The sequence below is a fragment of the Mastigoproctus giganteus genome, chromosome 12 (genome assembly GCF_048544385.1).
Source record: "Mastigoproctus giganteus isolate SK-2022 chromosome 12, ASM4854438v1, whole genome shotgun sequence".
Classification (NCBI taxonomy): domain Eukaryota; kingdom Metazoa; phylum Arthropoda; class Arachnida; order Uropygi; family Thelyphonidae; genus Mastigoproctus; species Mastigoproctus giganteus.
In genome coordinates, this window is record NC_143586.1 from 39,096,709 (window position 1) to 39,110,593 (window position 13,885).

Consider the following 13,885-nt stretch of genomic DNA (forward strand, 5'->3'; position numbering starts at 1 on the left):
CCAAGGTAGATATGTAGTAAGGTACAAAAAAGTTCGCTATATGGAAGTTCGTTAAAGAGAGATCCGACTGTATATGTATAAACTGTAGTGAAATAGCATAGCACATAACACGTAACATAATCTCGTAATAATGTGTTATGCAGTAATTTTAATATTTAATTAAATTTATACAAGAATCATGCCTCAACACAGTGCAGCAAAGGAAAAAAAAATCTCAAGGTAGTGGAAATAACTTGGCTAGTGAGAGAAATATTGTGGCGGTCTTCATGCGAATCATAGCTAAATTTATGCTATTCGTTGCAGCCTTTTTACAGATTTATCTATAATGGAAGAAGCTACAGCAGAGGGGAAGTCTTTCTGTCCTTCATTGTAGGGAGTATGAGAATCTTAATCACCAAGACAGTGTTATGGTGGGCTGATATGAGGGCTTCGGGTACAGGGCAGATGCCATCAAAGAAATTAAAAAGAGGGACCCTTCAAGCATGCAGCTGCCAGCATAACACTGGAGATTACACTCAGGAAACACAAGGCACAACAAGATCCACAATGGCAGAGTGTGCTGGTCACAGAGGAGGTAGCTGTTGTTGGCAACTCAACTGTCAAAGAAATTAGAAGTATGCTTGTAAAAAAGATAAGATAGAGTAGGTTGGCTGATTGGTTGGCTTCTGGTTTTCTGGCGCAAAAGCAACTGAGACTATAGTGCACCATGGCCATTCCATAAAAGAGATAAAAAGGATTTTATTCAAAAAGGTTACCGCATCAAGATATATACGCAAAGGTAAAAATAGAATAAATTATGGTATACTCAAGCTAAAAATATATGCATAAAATTATATATATTTGAAAAAATTAATAATTTGCATATATTTAAAAACATCTGACATGTAGCCATTCTCTGATAAAATGTGACTTGAGTGTATAACGCCCAGTCAGATGAGTAAAAGCAGTAAACCATTTATTGCGACCATGGGAAAAATTAACATAATCGATTAAAATATGTTTTATAGATAAAATGGTGTCGCAAGACGCATATAAGAGGATCATCTGCCCTCAGCAGGAACGAGTGTGTAAAATGATCATGTACTACTCAGAGTTGAGCAAGAACAACTTTCTCGCTACAATTCCTGCACAGACTAGCCTGCTGTGTTTCCGACTTTAATCTGTCTGTGTTAAACTGGTAGGAAGTTGGAGTGTTCAGCTCAGTGTGCTGAACAGAGTTACAGGTGACAGATGGAGTATCAGACTTTACCCAGTTCTTAAAGAAAAAGTTGCATGATGGAATATGAGCATGCAAGGGTGGAAGGGATTGTTTTGGTGTTTGGACAACCTTGTCTACCATGATGTTAAACTCCAAGTAGCTCTTGGATGCAAATATACCAAAACAACGATTGGCAAACTGACGGGCATTGCACAAATTTTCCTAACATGGCTCAAAAATGGATATCCATATAGGATGGGCTGGCAGGGATTTCGGTTTTAACATATACTTTAAATACAACAACAGAGGTGGTTCGTTTGCTTCCAAGTATGGGCTGTGGACAGGAGAAGTTCAAAATTCTCCAGAAGCAATACGGATGGCCTGATGATGGACAGGGTCCAGCCATCGAAATACAGTCTCTGGCTGAAACGTATACCTGAGACCCATACTCTAATTTGGATCATACAGGTGCATGGTAAATGTGTAGTAAGGTACATCAGTCCACACCTCAATACATAGAGAGAGAGAGAGAGAGAGAGAGAGAGAGAGAGAGAGAGAGAGAGAGAGAGAGAGAGAGAGAGAGAGAGAGAGAGAGAGAGAGAGAGAGAGAGAGCAAAGATTTAGTCCTCTCATGCACTTTGTATAGAGTTGACAGATATGTTCCAGAAAAGTCAACTTTTTATCAAATGAGTCCCAAGAATTTTGTGTCTAACACTACTGGAATATCATTTTGTTCAAGCCTTAATTCAGGTTCAGGATGAAGATTGCGCTTGTGACAAAAGTGTACGCAAAAAAAGGGTCTTCTGAAGCGAGAACATGAATCCATTAGCAAGTGACCAGGAATTAAGGTGATTAGTGGCTTGTTGCAGTTGTTTTTCAACAACCCTCAACATTGCAGGACTGACAAAATATGCTACCGTCATCAACACAGAGAGCACTCTTTACAGTTGAACAACTTCCTACAACTGTAAAGAGCACTCTTTACAGTTGTAGGAAGTTGTTCTGTGATGGTGAAAAGCATGACACTTAATACTGATCTTTATGGTACTTCCTCCTCTTGACAAAAGGGACAAGAGAGTGAGGATACCACATGAATTTGGAAAGACTGATTGGCTAAAAAGTTTTTAATAAAAACAGGGAGATGCTCTCCTAAGACCAAGGTGATGCAAATCTTTTAAGATGCCAAATCTCAAGTTGTGTCATATGCTTTCTCCACATCAAAGAATACAGCCACCAGATGTTCAAGTTAGTAGTAGTAGTAGTAGTGGCACTTGATGCAAGAAAGCAAGTGTAGGAGCTTATGCAGCATCAGCCAAAAAAAAAAAAAAAAAAAACACACCATTCCCTCCAAATGCCTGTCCAGTTCCTCCTTAAATTTATTTAATCTATCAACTTCCACAACGACAGATGGAAGTTTGTTCCAGCAATTAACCACCCGCTGGCTAAAGGCAAATTTCCGCACATCTATTCTACATCTATCCTTTCTTAATTTGAACTTATGTCCCCGTAGGTTCGTATTCTGAACAAGTGGGAGGATCCCATCAGAATTCAGCGTGCTCAACCCATTCAAGGCCTTATAGACCTCAATCAGATCACCGCGCAGGTGCCTAGTCTCCAGCCACTGCAATTTGCAGAACTTAAGCCTCTCTTGGTAAGAGGATCCCTTCATTCCCCTCACCAATCGTGTTGCTCTTCTCTGTACACGCTCAAGCAAATCTACATCCTTCCTAAAATGAGGCCTCCAGACCTGTACGCAGTACTCAAGGCGTGGCCTGACCATTGCCTTATACAGAGGGACAATCACCTCCTTTTCCCTGCTAGCAAAATTCCTATATATCATTGACAAAACACCATGACCTGCCCTAGCAGCCTGTCTACATTGCTCAGAAAACTTTATATCTGACTGCACAATTACTCCCAGGTCTTTTTCATTTTCTACCACCTTAAGTGTAGTACCACACAGTTGGTACGTTTCTCTGGGGTTACTTCTACCCATATGCAGTACTTTGCATTTGTCAAGGTTAAACTTCAGTTGCCACTTCTTAGCCCATCTGCCCAAATTATCTAGATCCTGTTGCAGTAGCACACTGCCATTACTGTCATTAACAACCCTGCCAACCTTCGTGTCATCTGCAAACTTCGACATTAAGCCTGATATACCTTCATCAATATCATTGATAAATATACAAAACAACAGTGGACCCAACACCGAACCCTGTGGGACTCCACTAATAACATTAGTCCACGAAGAGCAGTACCCATTGATTACCACCCTCTGTCTTCTCCCACTTAACCATCCTTTTATCCATTGTAGCAACTTACCCTTAATACCATTCTGCTCCAATTTGTACAGTAGTCTTCCATGCGCAACAGTGTCAAAAGCTTTCCTGAAATCCAAGTATATGATATCAAAATTATTTTTTGCATCCAGTTCCTTTGTGACCACATCATAATAACCAATCAAATTTGTCAGACAAGACTTTCCCTTAACAAACCCATGCTGTGTCTGAATTATTGCTGCAGTCTTGTCTAGATGATCCTGCAATGCATCTTTAACCAGTGACTCCATTATTTTACCCGGAACAGAAGTTAAACTAACTGGTCTGTAATTATTCGTGTCACCCTTCGAACCTCCTTTGTGAATTGGGGATACATTTGCACATCTCCAGTCCGTGGGAACCTCCCCGGTAAGTTTTAGAAAAACATCCCGGATAGATGTTTTCAGTTTAATAACATGGCCCAGAGTGGACCGGTTCCTTCGGAAACCACACTGGATGCTGGATAGAGGGGCATTTGGTTCTAAATAACACATTAAATGAAAATTAACCATTCTCTCCAGGATTTTGCACAGACAGCTAGTTAGAGCGATAGGATGATAATTAGTAGGGATTTTAGAATCTGTTCCTGGCTTTGCAAAGGCAAGAATGGTTGCCATGCACCAGGCATCTGGAAACTGCTCTTCAATAAAGATTCTGTTATACAGAAGGAGCAGGTGATCCACAGAATTTGGTGAAAGGTGATCATTTCATAATGGATGCCATCTGGTCCAACAGCACTTGCTTTAGAAAGGGTGAGAGCTCTTTTTAGTTCCTGTATAGTGAATGGCCCTTTGTTGGGATAAAGGCCCCTTGAGGTGAAATTAATTGCCTGTTTTTTTCACTTTTATGTTTCAGGACCAGGAACTCCGGGGAATAGGAAGATATTCCTATTTGAGAAAGAAAGTAAATTGTTAGAGAAAGTACTAGGGGTGAGAATATTCTTGACCTCATCAGCACTAACTAATCAGATGACATTACACGGCTTAAAGTACAGGAACCATTGTCAAGAAGTGATTATGCAATCATCAGCTGGAAGATGAAGAAAGATTTTGCAGCAGTTAAAGGCACTGGTTTTAACTTCAGAGGTGACTTCGACAGTTTAAAGAGCTATATGGCATCTGTGAATTGGGCGGATTGAGGAGGGATGGTGAATAAATTTGAATTATGGAATACTTTTAAATCAAAAATCACAGAAGCCACTAATGCATACATACATTTAAGAAAATATTGTAGGAGGAGGAAGAGAAGGATGCTGAATAGATGACTGTGGAGCTGGCTGGTCCAACTGAGCACAAAAAGATAGGATGGGACTGTTACAGAGTGATGAAAATTACTGAAGCCTACAACAGGCACAAGATAATTTGTGACGGTAGCACAAATAAGGTCAGGGAGGCCAGGGCTGCATTTAAGAAAGTATTGGCTAAGAGAGCAAAGAATAGAGACAAGGAATTTTTCATATATGTGAATACAAAAAAGAAGAAAGCTAATCAGATCGGACCCTTGTGCACTGGTTGTGGAAAATTCTTAGATAACCCAGCTGAAGTTGCAGATGAACTGAATAGTACTTTGTATTGGTCTTTACTAATGAAAGACCCTTCATGCTGAGAAAAGGCTGTGCAGAGTGGGGCTGAGCCATATGAAATTACTGATTTCGTGGTAACAGATAATTGTTTATTAGAAAAACTTTTGAGCATAAAGGAAAGTAAGGCTCCCCAAGTTCATGGCAAATACCATGTAGCTTTGAGGGAAAGCAGCAGGGAGTGTATTGACCCACTGAGGTTAATTATGAGAGTATCTTTGGACTCATGGGAGATTCCTTTGGATTGGAGAAGTGGCAAGGCATTGCCAATATATAAAAGAGTGTCTAAGGATGATGTTGGTAATACAGACCAGTTAGTGTCTAATGTCAGTGGTAGGAAAAGTATATAAAATCTAAGGCACACATCCAGATGACATGGATGGCCAGTGCAATGCTGAGTCTATGACCAGTGCAATATTGAGTCAGTGTGGTGTGACATGAGCACTGCGAAAATGATAATGAGGGTAGGAGTGTGTGATAGGCATATTTGATTGCAATAAGCATAATGAACAACCTTATAGATAAATAGAATGGGCCAGTAAATCAGATTGCCTTATAGAGGGGGATTTTAACTGGAACTTGTGTGTTGATCACTCAAACAGTAGCAAGGCTTTTGTACACTTATTTCATGACTGTTTTCTACATCAGCATGTTAGAGATGCAATGAGGTAGTGCAATACATTTGATCTGATTATCAGCAGAGACTCTTCATTAACAGTCTGCAGATAAAACCCAAATGGGAATTATCAGTTTATATGTGAGACTTACATAAAGATGTAACTGCTGTCAAGGGCTATTGCTTTTATAAAAGTGACTATACCAGTGTCAGACGGTTTTTAAAATCTATTCAGTGGGACCAACTGACGATGTTACTAACAGCAAATTCTAATTGCTTAACTAATTCAGGGAATTAATTAAAGAAGCTAACAGCCTTTTTAAACCACGAGACTCTGTTCAAGGCTTAGACCTAAATCGATGTCAGGTGACTTGAGACTTGTGGCAAAGAAGAAAAATGCAAGGGATGAATATAAATTATCAGGTGATATAGCAGCATATAGTAGATATAAACTAAGCTACAGCTAAGTCACAAATGAAGTTAGGCAAGCTAAGGGAGATAAGATGTCTCTGGCAAAGGACATAAAGGTGCAGCAGTCTTCTTTACATACGTAAACACTAGAAGGAAGAGGGATGAATCACACTGCTCCACTAGAAATGAATGGTTTAACTGCTTGTTATCCGGCTCAGATTGTTGACAAACTGAATAGATATTTTGTATCTACATTCACAATGAATTTTTTAAGAGTAAAGATACCAAAAGTTTATCAAACTTTAACAGAACTAATGATTTTGTGATAACTGGGAGGAAAATGAAGAGAAATTGTTGCAACTAAATGTAAACAAGCCACCTAAGATGGATAGGATCTATCTAATTGTATTAAGGGAGACAACAAAAGAGGTAAGCAAACCTTAAGATAATTATGAAAGCATCTTTGGATTCAAGGGAGATCCCTATGCACTAGAGATGTGAAAATGTATTCCCAGTTCACAAAGGGAGATCAAAGGTGACATGAGTAATTACAGACCTGTGAGTTTGGTTTCTGTTCCAGGGAAAACAATGGAGTTACTGATTAAAGAAGTAATGCAAGACCATCAAGACAGAAATGAAGCTATACTGAAGTAACAGCATGGGTTTGTTAAAGGCTTATCGTGTCTGACAAATCTGATTGGATCTTTGGTCTTTGAGGTTGTCACAGACATTCTCTCGGATATGCCAGACAAACTGTACTTGCTACCTGGGAGTCTAAAACGCTAATGGAACTGATATTAGGGTGTCATTCAAGTCAACTGGACCCAATTTCGGTGAAGTCTGGACAGTCTGTGATAGCCAACTCCTCTGCTTGCACCTTCACGATGGTGGGACTGTTAGTAACCCTGGGTATAACCTCCAAGCACAAGCACACTGTGGTCGACCACCCAGGTGTGAACCAACGTAAGCAGGGATTGAGGTGTGGCGCCCACACCACATGGAGGAATGCCACCCCTCTGTGTTATCTGGCAATACTATCTATCACCTAGTATTGCCTCTGTGTTACCTGGCAATACTAGGTGATAGATAACTCTCATCAACAGGTGCAATACCACCACTTTGCTTATTGGAGGCTTGAAGTTGTGGAACCCGTGTTTAGTCTCCAGAGCTAAGTTCCGGTCAACCCTTCCCCACCTCTTCCATCATGCAGTAGCGCTGATGAATTTTGAGGTTATAATGAACTTCATGGCGAGATCCAGTCTTCTCTACATTTCGAGGGTACAGCTCTAGAACGGTGTTCGCAGGATGGCCACTAGTTAGTACACCGGACCAAACCTATTGGTAACTCTTTAGGAGGCTTCTGGATCAGCTAGTGTATAATCTTGCTACCTCTACTCTGCCAGATAGTGAATGGAGGGAGTCTGAGTAGTGCGTATGTGGGGGAGGGGAGCATTGTCGAGCCCACGTTATGTCAAGGATCTCGGATATTCTTACCATGTGTACCCATATCCAAAAATTTCATTACTTCATACAGCATGTATGAAGTAATGAAATTTTTCTTACTATTGAATACACCATGAATTGTCAAACGAATAGAGTAGGCTCATCTGTGAAAAGATCTAAACCTCCCAAACACTCCCTAGTTCATTTCACAAATATACTTGTTCTCAATTCTAATCTCAATGATGTCCATTTCCACTTGCAGTCTGCCAAACCCTATGTACTTTTTCTGACAGAATCTCAGTTATCGGTTGATTCAACCAATGCTCATCTCAGTTGCCAAAATTATTCATTGTATGATTCCTTTCGCCTCAAAGGTGGTACTTGTGCATATGTCCGTTCTGATATTCCCTGTCAGAGACTTGGCAATTTGGAATCTCCTTTCTTTGATCTTCTCTGGCTTAAAATCAATCTACCTCATTGTATCAAATTCATCTGTTGTCTCTACTGTTCTCCCAATTCCACTAATCACTTGAAGCTCTTTGACTTCCTCTCTTTGCAACTTGACTTTCTCCAGTCCAACTTTCCTAACAGTGAGGTAATTTTCCTTGGTGATTTTTAATGTTCACAACTCCAGCTGGCTTCCGTTTTCTAGTCACACCGACCCAACTAGTCAAGATACTGATGACCTTGCACAAATTGTTCATTAACCTACAAGGATACCAGACAATCCTAAACATACAGCCAACACGCTTGATCTTTTTCTCACAAACACGGTCAAAGTGAGTGGTCCTTTAGGCACCTCAGATCACAACTTGGTGATCGTCACTTCTCCAATGGGGCCTTTATCTCATGGCTATTCCCAACCTTGTATTGTTTGGCATTACAAGAATGAAAAATGGGATGATCTGCGAGATTTCTTTTCCTTGGTCAGATTACTGTTTCAAAACTTCTGATGTTAAAGTTTGCTCAAATCGGGTCAGTGAAATTATTCTTGTAGGAATGGAATCCTTTATTCCACACTCCACTTTAAAATCTCATCCTTTATCTAAACGTCGGTTTTCCAATAAATGTGCTAAGGCTGCTCAAGAGAAGAACGTTGCATATCGTAACTGGCTTGTTTCCAATTCTTCAGTTTCTTTTTCTGCCTACACCAAAGCTCACAACATTTGTAAAGCAGTTATTAATCAGTCCAAACTAGATTTTGAACAGACTAAGAATAGAAAACTTGCTTCTTTTCCTAATGGTAGCTGAGCATTCTGGTCTCTTGCCAAAGCTATTGGCCGCAACTTTTGCCCATCTCTGCTCCCACCTCTGTCAAAACCAGATGGTTCTGTTGTCATTTCAGCCAAGGATAAAGCTGACCCGCTAGCATCCCATTTTTCTTCCAACTCATGTATTAATGATCTTGGTAAAACACCTCCCATCATTCCCAACACGCTCCATTCAATGCCTCCTGTGGTCTTCCGTCAAAAGGATGTCAGAAGGATTTTCACGAATCTCGATGCTAAGAAAGCTCCAGGTCCCGATGGTATTTCTCCACTTGTTCTCAAAACCTGTGCTCCTGAACTTATTCCTGTTTTTTCCTGCCTTTTTTCACTTACTTATTCCAATGGTATTTTCCTTCTGCTTAGATTTGCTCATATCCAGCCAGTTCCTAAAAAGGGTGACATATCCCTCCCATCCAATTATCGCCCTATTGCAATTACTTCTACTCTTTCTAAAGTAATGGAGAAATCAATTAACCACCAACTCTTAAACTACCTAGAAACCCACTGCCTGATCAACGATTGCCAGTATAGATTCTGTCAGTGTTGATCCACTGGTGATATTCTGGTTTATGTTTCTCATTTATGGACAAATTCAATAGAAAAGTTTGGTGAAACACAAGCAGTTGCTCTTGACATCTCAAAGGCTTTCGATCATGTTTGGCATAAAGGTCTTCTAAACAAGCTTCCATGTTATGGTTTGCCAACTGTTTTTTGTAATTGGTTATCCAGTTTTCTCTCTGATCGCTCACTGAGGGTGATGGTAGTAGTAGTAGTAGTAGTGGCATGTGATGCAAGAAAGCAAATGTATGAGCTTATGCAGCATCAGCCAAAAAAAAAAAAAAAAAAAATCACACCATTCCCTCCAAATGCCTGTCCAGTTCCTCCTTAAATTTATTCAACCTATCAACTTCCACAACGACAGATGGAAGTTTGTTCCAGCAATTAACCACCCGCTGGCTAAAGGAAAATTTCCGCACATCTATTCTACATCTATCTTTTCTTAATTTGAATTTATGCCCCCTTAGATTCGTAATCTGAACAAGTGGAAGGATCCCATCAGAATTCAGCGTGCTCAACCCATTCAAGGCCTTATATACCTCAATCAGATCACCGCGCAGGTGCCTAGTCTCCAGCCACTGCAATTTGCAGAACTTAGGCCTCTCTTGGTAAGAGGATCCCTTCATTCCCCTCACCAATCTTGTTGCCCTTCTCTGTACACGCTCAAGTAAATCTACATCCTTCCTAAAATGAGGCCTCCAGACCTGTACGCAGTACTCAAGCCGTGGCCTGACCATTGCCTTATACAGAGGGATAATCACCTCCTTTTCCCTGGTAGATGGCGCTCTGTCTTCTAACTTCTCCACTAATGCTGGTCGGTGTTCCCCAAGGTTTAGTTCTTTCCCCCACTCTTTTCCTTTTGTATATTAACGACCTTCTTCGATTGACTGGAAATCCTATGCATAGTTTTGCCGATGATAGCACACTGCATTCCACTTTCCATTTTGAGAAAACTTGTCCTGCTCAATCAACTTCAACTTCTCAAATATCCACTACCAATTACTTAAATGCCGATCTCCAGGTAATTCTCCAGTGGGGCAAAGACAACCTAGTTGATTTCAATCCTTCTAAAACTCAGTCTTGTCTTATATCTCGCAAAAAGGATTCTTCTGCTCCTATGCTTATCTTTGGTGACACTCCTATTTCTAGGTAAAATGATATATCTCTTTTGGGATTACCCTGACTTCTAATCTCTCTTGGCACAAGCACATTACAAATATTGCTTCCTCTGCATCTAAAAAACTTGGTTTTCTCTTTCGTTCTCGGCATTACTTTTCTTCCAAACAGCTGTTCACTCTGTACAAATCGCAGATCTGTCCAACCATGGAATATTATTCCTATATCTGGGGCAGTGCCCCCAAAACCTCTCTCAGACTTCTAGATTCCATTCAAAAGAGGGCTTTTAGGTTAATTAATGACTCCTGTCTAACAGAGTCTCTCCACTTGCTGTCTCATAGATGTACTGTTTCTGCTGCATGCCTTTTCTACAGATACTTCCATGGGCACTGTTCTTCTGAATTGGCTTCTATAATTCCCGCTCTCCTTTTTTTTTTTTTTTTTTTTTTTTTTTATTTTGGTAGTTGTTGGCGCATCAGCTTCTGTGACCATAGTGCACCTCCCAAGGTTTTTGCAGTACTTTGATCCAAGCCTGAGGCGGGATTCGAACCTGCGACCTTTGGGTTGCCAGGCAGGCACTTTACCCACCTGACTAGCCCGGTCGGCCCTGCTCTCTTTCAAAACAGTCTGAACACGTGTGCCACCAGCCAACATCCATTTACTGTCCAACTTCAAACTCACAGAACTAACTTTTCATCTTCCTCGTTTATTCATTCAACTGTCGTTTTCTGAAACAACCTTCCTTCATACGTATTTCCAGAAAATTACAGTCTACAGAAGTTCAAGTCTAATGTCAACAATTATCTTCCTTCATCTTCACAACCTCCAACCCAAGCACGGTACTAAGTACTATAGGTTCTAATACCTCTCATGTTTGTGGTTTTCATTAAAAAAAAAAAATAAAAAATGCAGAAACAAAGGAACTGGATGTAAAATACAGGGTGAGCATAAAGTCTTTCCCTGATTTCAATCATTTATTACACAAGAGCTATGCTAGGTACAAACATACACCTTTTTGCAAATTTTACCTCAACTCAAAAAGTTTTTTTTACCTCTTCATTGCACTTCTAAATATGTTCCATTTGTTGCCTGGAGAACGTCTAGTCAATACTCGATTTCTCTCCATCCAACATCTCTTCAGTAACCGTTGCGAAAGCATCCATTATCCTTTTCTTTAAAATTTCAGTATCACGAACTGGAGTTGAATACACTTTGTCCTTTATATATCCCCTTAAAAAAAAGTCAAGGGGTAATGTCCAGTCAATGGGCTGGCCATGACGTTGGATCATCCCTCCCAATCCATCAGTTGGGAAATGTAGCATCCAGGAACTCACGAACAACTAAACTCCAGTGTTGCGGTGCACCATCTTGTTGGAAAATTACCCACGGCTGAAACTCTTCTGAGGTGCAACGTATTGCTCCATGTCCAAGTAAACGTTTGCTGAAATGGTGGGCTCAGCAAAAAAAAAAAAAAAAAAAAAAAGGTCCAATATCCTTGTTGTGCATTAAGCCACCCAAAAGTTCACTTTAGGGCTGTCCCTCTCTTTCTCAAAAACATGTGGATTCTCTGACCCCAAAATATGGACACTGTGTCGATTTACCTTCCCCAAGGTGTGGAAGGTAGCCTTATCAGAAAAACAAACACGCTTAAGGTAATCATTGTTTTCACAACTCGCTGCAGAATCTCTGTAGCAAAAGCAGCACAGCGGAGACGATTGTCTTACTCCAAGGCTTGAACAATTTGCACTTTATATGCATACAAACGAAGCTGTTTGAGCAAAATTTTAACCACTGTCCTCTGAGGTATGCCAAGTTCCCTTGATACACAATGAGTTGACTTCCGAGGAGTGTGTTCAAAAGCATCACGCACTGCATTGACAGTCTCTTCGCTCACACTACGCCTACCAGTTCTTTTAAGGTCCCCAACACTGCCAGTCTCTTTAAACTTTGCATACCAACCTCTGATGTTTTTAACATCTGGTGGGTCTAGCCTATACTCTCTTCTAAAGTTTCGCTGAACTGTAACTGGCAATCTTGTTTCATGAAACCACAAAACACACTGAGCTTTCTCCTTCATCGATGCCATTTTGATATTGGCGATTGCAGCACTACCTAGATAATCCACAGATTGTGCAACTGTATAGTGCAAAAAACTCTAAGCATTGGCCTTTGTTATAACACAAGGTGCAAGTTTCTATCTAGCATAGTTTTTAAGTTATAATTTTTCTTAATAAGGGAAAGACTTTATGATCACCCTGTATAATTTTGATATCATATGCCTAAATTTCAGAAAACCTTTTCATACTATTCCACATAAGAGACTGCTAAATAAATTAAAGACATGTGGCATTAGAGTCAAGTTACTGCTATGGATGAAGGGATGTTTGAGTTGGAGAAGATAAAGAGCAGTTAGCAAAGGGCACTGCACTTCTTGGACTACTGTTATTAGTGGAGTTCCCCAGTAATATACCAACTGTGGGATACCACACTCAGGGTAGTGGAGAATGAAAAAGATTTTCGGGGGTAATTGTGATTTCAAATAAGGTCTCTGTGCAGTGCATACAGGTTGCCAGGACAGTTCACGGGGTTTTATCAATGACATAAGAATTGTGTTGCAGGGATAAGGAGGTTATTATTCCATTGTATATGGTAATGGTAAGGCTACAGCTTGAGTACTGCATCCAAGTCTGGAAGCTTCATTTTAGATAGGTTGTGGATCCGTTGGAATGGGTGCAAAGAAGAGTAGTGAGTGAGGGGAATAAAAGGGTGCTCTTACCAGGAAAGCTACAGTTCTGCAAATTGCAGCATCTGGAGAGTAAAGTGAGGTGTTTAAGACTTTAAATGGATTAAGTAAGCTCAGTGCTGATGGAATCCTTCCTCTTGCTCAGACTACACATGAGGGGGGAATAAATTCAAATTGAGGAAGGATAGTTGCAGGAGGGATGTGCAAAACTTTACCTTCAGCCAGTTGATTGTTGAAACAAACTCTTATCTGGAGTTGCAAAGGAGACCAGTTTGAATACATTCAAGGAAGAACTAGACAAACTATTAGATGGAATGGTCAGGTGATATGGTAAGTGTTAATTTTTTTTTTTTGGCTGATGTTGTATAAGCTTGCTTTCTTGCATGCCATTACTAATACTAATACATCAAGAATCTGACTGCAACAAACAATCTAATAAAATTTGTAGAATCCTATCTGACATTCGTAAACATTCTTCTTCTATGGCAATTGGAAAGTTTCTAAAACCACCAAGTGTAAACTCCCAAATATTTTTATTTTTATATCAAAATTTTCCAAAAATGACAGCTGAAGTACCATGGAGCTAGAATGAGGTGGAGGGGGGGGAGATATAGGACTTTGTGAGCACACTGTAT

The 13,885-nt window shown here is 40.2% G+C and overlaps 1 protein-coding gene across 1 annotated transcript in view; it reads right to left on the bottom strand.

The window, feature by feature from the left end:
* Positions 1-13,885, bottom strand: part of LOC150076912 (uncharacterized) — a 347,314-nt gene that overhangs the window by 255,563 nt on the left and 77,866 nt on the right. The gene's annotated exons all lie outside the window — the stretch shown is intronic.